Here is an 8,644-nt window from a genome sequence, read left to right on the forward strand (position 1 = left end):
TATTATTATTATTATTATTATTGTTGTTGTTGTTGTTGTTGTTGTTGTTGTTGTTGTTGTTGTGTCCAAGATAGGTCGGAAATCACAGGGGCCATTGACTTGAAATTCTAGCTCTAAAAGGATATGGCGTACTTTTGAATGATATTACAGAAAATAAAAAGAACTGCAGATTATATATATATATATATATATATATATATATATATATATATATATATATGATATACTAGCAGTATTGCAGAAGATTATTGTAGCCTTCACTAACATCTTAACATCTGAACTAATCATCTCTTTCAAATTTTCGTTAGAACTATGAAGGCTTTTCTCCCCGTTTGGGACCTGTTCACGTTTTTAAAACAATCTCGTAATTTTTGTCGTTTTCTTTTCAGTGTTTTTATTTTTCATTTTTTCATCACCTGGAATGATGCATGTAGGCATTTATTAACCATGTGGTAGTGACACCGTCGAATGTTAGTTACATTAGTGTAATACTTTATTTATTTATCTATTATTATTATTAACTCCTACGTATATTCTTGGTTAGGGAAAGTTTTGTAAAAAAATAGTAGGAATTTCTGTAGACCTTGGCAAATACTGTAAATATTTTTATGTAGAGAGAGAGAGAGAGAGAGAGAGAGATGAGACGAGAGAGAGAGAGAGAGAGAGAGAGAGAGAGAGAGAGAGCAAATGCGCCTTTTATATTAATTTTAAAAACTGCAAAGTCAGACATTATGCGAAAAATCTCCATTCTAAACGGTCAAATTCCACGGTCAGTTTAAACGAGAGAGAGAGAGAGAGAGAGAGAGAGAGAGAGAGAGAGAGAGAGAATGATAAAGGAACAATAGAGAGAAGGATAGATGCTGATTCAGCGGCTTATGGCTGAATAGGCGAGTTCTAGTATAACTCAATAACCTATTGATTTTGATATCTGGCTCTGTGTACGCCACCCTCTCTCTCTCTCTTCTCTCTCTCTCTCTTCTCTCATCTCTCTCTCTCTCTCACTCTCTCTCTTTTATTTTTCTCATTTCTCTCACTATTATCTTTGCTATGAAAAGTATATTTATCTCTCTCTCTCTCTCATCGTCTCTCTCATCCATCTCTCTCTCTCTCTCTCTCTCTCTTTTTCATTTTTTCTCTTTTCTCTCACTATTATCTTTGTTATGAAAAGTATATTTATACTCTCTCTCTCTCTCTCTCTCTCTCTCTCTCTCTCTCTCTCTCTCTCTCTCTCTCATTTCTCTCAATTTCTCTCACTATTTCTTTTGTTATGAAAAGTATATTTACTCTCTCTCTCTCTCTCCTCTCTTCTCTCTCTCTCCTCTCTCTCTCTTCTCCTTCTCTCTCTCTCTCTCTCATTTCTCTCACTATTATCTTTTTTATGAAAAGTATTTTATTTATCTCTCTCGCTCTCTCTCTCTCTCTCTCCTCTCTCCTCAGTGACCAAATGCCAGACCAAATGAAGAGTTAAGGCATGATTTATGACGCTTTTGAACAGAGAAACTGTCGTACTGTCAGTTGCAGAGAAGACTGTTGCTTGAGATTCCAGTTTTGGAAGGCACGGGGGCTTTGGGGGGGGAGGGGGAGGTGGATTAGGGAGTTGGGTGGATGGGGATTGGTAGGAGAGGGGTTAGTGGTAGAAACTTAATATCATAGAATGTAGAAAAGTGGATATGACTTGTAACATTACAACAGATGTCACTGCAGTGTAGTAGACATTGTGCTTGATAAATAGACAGGTAATATGATATTAAAGATTCAGTGTATTTAATAATACAGCCAATATTATCCACTAATATTTGTGTATTTACACGGAACTTAATACTATACGTGATAGGACGTACATTATTTTTATGATAGTACAATACATCCGGTAATAATGACTAGTGCGGGTATATATACATTTTAATGTGACCTGCTAGTATGTGACCTTTGATGTTGCGACGCCAGTTAAAGAATAATCAAGCAGTCATCATAATTAACTTATTTGCAATGGCACATATTAATATTAGCATTGAATTAATATGTAGTTTAACATTTCTTTTATTTACGGTTCAATTTTTGTCGAGCAATTAGTGCATTAGAGCAATATTGCTGCTACAGTTATTATTTACGGAGAATGAGAAAGCGAAACAAGGTATTACAGTGCTTTTACGTTGGCAAATAATGCACCGCTGCCCACGTATTTATTGCTGGCAAATATAACCTTTGCAAGTCAGTTCACCATTTATGAGCTGATTCAGCAGTTGATCAGTGTACTGCAAAACACGGGTAGCTCTGGGAGGATGTAGCTGCCTTAGCAAAAAAAAAAAAAAAAAAAAAAAAAAATAGAAAAAAATTAAATTGTGTGGGACATTCAGATAGAAATATATTGCAATAAAAGATGACAGGGAATCATTTAAACTGCAACACAAGCATACACACACACACACAAACACACACACACACAAACACACACACACACACACACCTTTAAAGATCTTAGGAGTCATCCAAACAGCAATACAGGGAATTTTTCAAACAGCACACACACACACACTTACCGTTAAAGATCTTAGGAGTCATTCAAACAGCAATGCTGTGAAAAAAGACATTCTGTGAGTTATTCATACAGGATAATTTGTTTTCTAATCAGTTTCTTTCGGCATAACAATTCATGATCTGTGTTTAATTAAAAATTATATATATATATATATATATAATATATATATATATATATATATATATATTTTGCTGTAATATATTCATGGTAATTTTCATCCAGTGATCTAGAACTAGATAAAATGCATAGTGTCTTTATAAGTCACGATATTTATATTTCTTTTGTTCTATATTTTTATTATTTATATTTCTTTTGTTGTATAATATTTTTATTCAGAACTTCACATAGAAAGCGCAAATACACCATATGCACGAAATACACTATACTTCTATAAGAATATTATTAAAAAAATTACAATTATATTTAAAAAGTAAAAATTATTTTATGTCCACGGAACGACCCACATCGCTGCTTACTCTATTTCGACCCTGGCAGAAATCTCGGGGAAGCATTTTTGCATTTCCGAGCGAAAGGACATCGTCCAGATATCGCAGTCAGTAAATTCTTATCCTTGGATATGCCTTTCCTTCTTCTCGTGTAACCTTTTTACGAGAATTTTTCCACGAGAATATTCTGCGGGCATTTCCCGCTCGGACGATCTGCTAAAGTTTCCCCTTCTCTCGATCTGCCAAGCTTCAGTGGGATCCGTTTTCTTTACCCCCACTAGTCCCTTGTCGATGAAACTGAATATCGGGGAGAATATAGTGTGTTTTTTTCGCGTCTTATTTTTCTTCTTCTGCTTTTGTGAATTTCCAGGAGAAATGGTTGTGTACGTATATATAAATCAGGCGTCTTGAACGTCAGACAGTCTCTCTTGCTCTCTCTTTTTTTTCTCTCTCTCACCCCTGAGGACTTTGCATGGTTGTGCAGTATACAAACACACACAGACACACGTGTGTAGACTAACGTTTACGCATGAAATGTGCGTTATGTATTTTTAGCGTGGGAAGATACTTTTGTAACCCAATCTTCTCGTAGCCATATAATCTGCGTATATTATTTATTTGTGGGTTCGTTACTAAAGAACTTTCCCCTCCCCCCTTTTTTTTCATTCTAGAGGGAATTAAATATCAAAACAAAATAATAGTGAAAATAGAATATAGTAATACTCAACTGTTGGTTCTTCAATTAAAGTTATTCTGAGCTTCAAGACTTAAAATACTCATTAGTAGCCTTGTCTAGTGGATAATAGCAAGGGCTCCTCGATAACACCCATCTGAACACCCGATCTCTGACTTTCTTGCTAGTTACAGGAATGACACCCTATTTTTGAGTTTGGCCACTTTTTCTTGGGTTCCTACTTGCAAGCTCTGGAGTTCAGTTATTGCTTCTTTGCTCTCAAACTTTTAGCACTTTTTTTTTCCAGTGTTAGAGTTCAGGTCTCGTCTCTTAGAAAATTCGTGTTTTTTCCTCATACATTTTAGGTTGAAAGCGACGAAATCATTGGAATTTCGAAGCAGATTTGGCACTAATTGGGATATAGATTTTAGGCCAAAGGCCAAGCGTTGGGACCCATGGGGTTGTTATTCAGTGCTGAAATGGAAACTGACAGTAAAAAAGGTTTGAAATGTGTAAAAGGAGGAAAACCTCACTGTTGCACTATGAGTCAATTGTTAATTGTAATTGGATTTTTTTTTTATGCTTCAAGACTGACAGCTGTAATGCCTTTGGGGGAACATTTTTTCTAATATATTTTGGAATATTTTTGTAATACGTTTTGGAATATTTATTGTAATATATTTTTAAATATATCGGAATATTTATTGCAAAAATTTTCTAAATATATTGGAATATTTTGGGGGGGAGACTGAAATATTTTTTTGAGGTTTGTTGAAATATTTTCGGGAGAATTTTTGAAATATTTTTGGAAGATTTTTTGAAATATTTTTTGGGAGATTTTTTGAAATATTTTTGAAAGATTTTCAAAAATATTTTTGGAAGATTTCCAAAAATATTTTTGGGAGACCTTTTGAAATATTTTTGGGAGATTTTTGAAATATTTTTGAAAGATTAAGAAAATATTTTTTTGAGATTTAAAAAAAACAAAAGATGGGGGGGGGGAGATTTTAAAAATTTATTAGGAAGATTTTTTGAAATAATTTTTCGGAATATATTGAAAAAAAAAAAACTTTTTTGGAAAGTACTGTACTGATCTACGTCTCTTGTGAGTGGAAAAAGAATAAAAATAGGCGTTATTAATGCTATTTAAATTGGTTCCGGAAGAAAACATTGTAAATTACTTACCTGTATTTGTATATCCCAAGGTAGGGTTGCATATCGAATTTAGAATTTCAAATGATAGGTGGAAAACTGAACATGCAAATACAAGACACAATCCAAGAGGAACAAAATGAATAACAAAACAATGTTTTATCTGCTTTTGTCGCATTTTATTAGCAAATATAAAATATACAAAGATTCTTGGGTTATTCAACGTCACCCACAGTCGCAAATTAGATGCATTTTTATATTTATATCTATTAAAAATTAACTGATATAGACTTCACTGGTATATAACAACAGCATCAGATAAACTCAAAGACTCTCTGAAAGGGGAAAAACCAGAAATATTCTCCGTTTATTCAAAAAGTTCAGGGTGAGATTCGTCCGGGAATCATTTTTAATGAAAACTTTTAATATTATTATTATTATCATCACAACACTTACTCCAAACTGCCTCCCAGCCCCAGTGGGTATCTTTTTAAAACAGTTACAACATTATGCCGAATTTTATAACACAGACAAATATTTTTTATATATATAATTTTTTTTTGTAATAAAACTTTTTTTTTTGAGGTGGCAAAGACCTATATAGTATATATTCTCCATTTTATTTTGCTTTGAGTGCCACCAGCCAGAGAGAGAAAATGACAAATTGACAATTGATTAGTTTATTTTTTTTTATTTACGTGACTTAAGCCTAGGGTGATTTGGGGGAAAAGGGGGAAAGGGGGGCTGGTGGGACCAAAACACGTTAAGTTGGAAGCCACTGACATTTTTTTTTAAATAGGAGTGACGTACTCTCTCCCTATCCTCTGTCAGGTCAGGCTAATTTAAATGCTTGAATGTTTACTAATCCTGTTTTAACTAAACCTGTTTGAATCGGGGTATATTGTCAATTAGTCTTTACTTGAAGCTGGGGTCGAATCGTTGTCCTCAGTGCAATGTGCTTGTTATATCTTTGGTATATCTTGGGTACATCCCTTGAACGGCCTGCAACAGGATTAGGCTAACTTCACTTAGCTCAGCTACGAAGTAATTGTATTATTCTAATCTCCAAAATTTAACTACGAAAGGACCGACAGAGGATGGACAGAGTACATGGCACCAGTTCCACGTATGATTTTTCATTTGTTTTGACTCGTGATTTGTCGAAGCTTGTGGGAATTAGTCGAAGGACTTCTCCCCTCCTCCTCCTCCTCCTCCTTCTCCCCCTCCTCCTCCTCTTCTTCTTCTTCTTCTTCTTCTCCTACCTCTCCTCGTTCACACACGGAAAGCGGTTGACCAACGAAATCTAGTCTCGATCGCATATTCTAACAACTTTGTACATATTCACAAATAACAGACTATACATTTGACATTAAAACACCTTCACGTATTTACAGTCACATGTTGAAATAAGGTCAATAATCATCCCATTCTGAAGACAAAGTCTGAATTGACTTGAGACCGTGGCAGTGTGCCTGCAACTCTGTTGTCATGCTTGCAGTAACTCGTAAAGCACAAGTTCAGATCTGTAGAAGTATCTTTGGGGTACAGATATGTACGCCGAAGATGATGCTGGTCTGAAATGCATATGGCTGTGTGGATATGTTTTCAGAAGAAACTTGTGTTAGGTTACCCTTCTTACCTGACATAAATGGTTTAGTTTATGCCAGTGTACCTCAGCATGACAACAACAGCAGTTTTATTTTGGTTTTAAACAGTAGTCTCATAGTCAATGCAGATAATGTCCTCAGAATGGGCGCGTTGTCACCAATTGTCTTTCTCAGCCGGTATGAGAAGGTCCTGAGTGGTACTTTTGATACCATGGCCATTATTCACTGCTGCAGTTGCAGCAGCTACAACCTTCTTTTGCAGTCTCAACTGGATGTGATGGATGACAACAGCAATGAAAAGTGACACTAACGACAGTGCCAGAGCACTTCCTGCAACCAAGTATACCCAGGGTAACGCAGCCCAGAGGCCACAGGCTGCGGTTCCTTCGTCTAACCCTGAAGGACAGTGGTAAGTCCCATCACACCAGAGTTCCTGAGGAAGGCAGCCTTGTATGTCAGGACAAGGAGTCTTGCAAGGGTCTTCAAATGATGATAACTGAGAGGCATTTTCAGAGGTCGCCAGACACTGACCCATGAAACCATAAAACGACCTGAGTAGTTGCCAGTGTATTCCACAAAGAGATCGCGCGATTCCATTTTCTTCGGATCTTCCATTTCATCTTCATATTCTAAGATTGGTCCGAGAGTGGTACTAGTGATGTTGCTCTTGTTATCCCAAGAGTATAAATCATCGTCGTAATGAAACTGAAATTCATAATCCTCCCATCCACTACTGAAGATATGCGTGAAAACATCCCTTCGTTCCGGGCAAATGGAGGCGAGGGGAGAATCGCCTCCTGCAGCGTAAACATTGATGCGAGAAGCGATTTCACAGTTCTTTTCCAAAGCGCTGAACCCTCGGACTCTCAGGAATAGGAAATAGGTATCTGTGGCAGCAATGAGCCTCGGCTGTGTTGCACAGAGGTCCCCTCTTCCGTAGCCTACTGTGAAATTACCGTAACGCCCATTCAGGTGCCTTGTGGTTTCATTACATCTCTCTATGATTTCTTGAGGGGCCTCTGAGATATAGTATTCACCCTCGAAAAAGTAGTCGTTGTAGTCACTTGAAGGAGACATCTTCGGTATTGAAAATATCAGTTCTAGTTTATTTGTATATGAGGTGATAGTGAAAGGATGATGGCGGGATATATTACAAAGGCAAGCACGCTGCAGAGGGACGTTTATCCAGGGCTCTTCCCTTATCTGGATAGAGGGGTTTCCAGGTTCACCACCATGGGAACACTCGTGGCGCCCAGAAGATTGCCGGTGAATTGTCATACAGTCGGGTCCCATTTTCGATCTGAGTATCTTCAGCGTTATCCGCTGGTAACTTGCGACTTCGAATGTGTAGACACACCGCAGTCTTCTGGCACCACCTCTGCCGAACATGAATACATCCCTAGGAGATGCAAATAACCTGTCGGGACGGACTGTGAACGATCTATCGCACGGTCCTCCTCCCGGTGTGAGTGTACCCCACTGTCTGGTGTCTACAAATTCGTACCTAGCTAAGAATTCAACGTGAGCTGGAGCTGTCCCTGCAGCATAACGAAGAGATAAAGTCATTGCCGGACCAGTTGAGATGTAGCTGTCGTACGGTGAGCAAGAAGATGAATGAGGTCCCGGTGCATGAACGCCACTACAAACGCGGGGTAGTTTGTCATGTTTGCAGAATCTTCCAAGAAGATTTGTTGTCTCATTCAGTTCTTCATTTGGAATGTCGCCATTGAATATGGAGAGGGTATTTGGGCACTGTGCAGGTCTGGGCATTTCCAGATGCAGGACATGACGGTAGTGAAGAAATAGAGCCACACGATTTCTCTCCTGTTAGCTTTCAGTGTCCACTTGCAAGTGGTATTTGCCAGCAGTGAGTGGGCTGGAGCCTGCACATAACCACTTCGTTGGCTCTGACTGCTGACCTCATAGTGACATTCATTATCTTTTCTGACGTAAGCTGTTGATTCAACATCGACAAACTCCACTGCTACATCCAGCTCAAACCCAAATGTACGACGCCTTGGCGAGTCCTGGAATGGGAAATCATAGGGCGACGTGTGGAATAGCAGGAGGAGGTCAGGTCCACTCGCTGTAATGGATGATAACATTGCTCCACCTTTACAGAATTTAGCTAGAACTGGTGCTCTGGTCGTGTTGCCGTCAAAGACCACCAGATAGTCATGGAGCGTGTGACAGGCAGTCCCCACTGCCGCTGTTTTTCTTTAGACCA

At 38.0% G+C, this 8,644-nt stretch overlaps 1 pseudogene; it reads right to left on the reverse strand.

Annotated features, from left to right (window-relative positions):
* Positions 1-5,111: 5,111 nt before the first annotated feature.
* LOC135203807 (uncharacterized) overlaps positions 5,112-8,644 on the reverse strand; it is a 27,937-nt pseudogene continuing 24,404 nt past the window's right edge.

This window comes from Macrobrachium nipponense, chromosome 36, assembly GCF_015104395.2.
Source record: "Macrobrachium nipponense isolate FS-2020 chromosome 36, ASM1510439v2, whole genome shotgun sequence".
In the NCBI taxonomy this organism is placed as follows: domain Eukaryota; kingdom Metazoa; phylum Arthropoda; class Malacostraca; order Decapoda; family Palaemonidae; genus Macrobrachium; species Macrobrachium nipponense.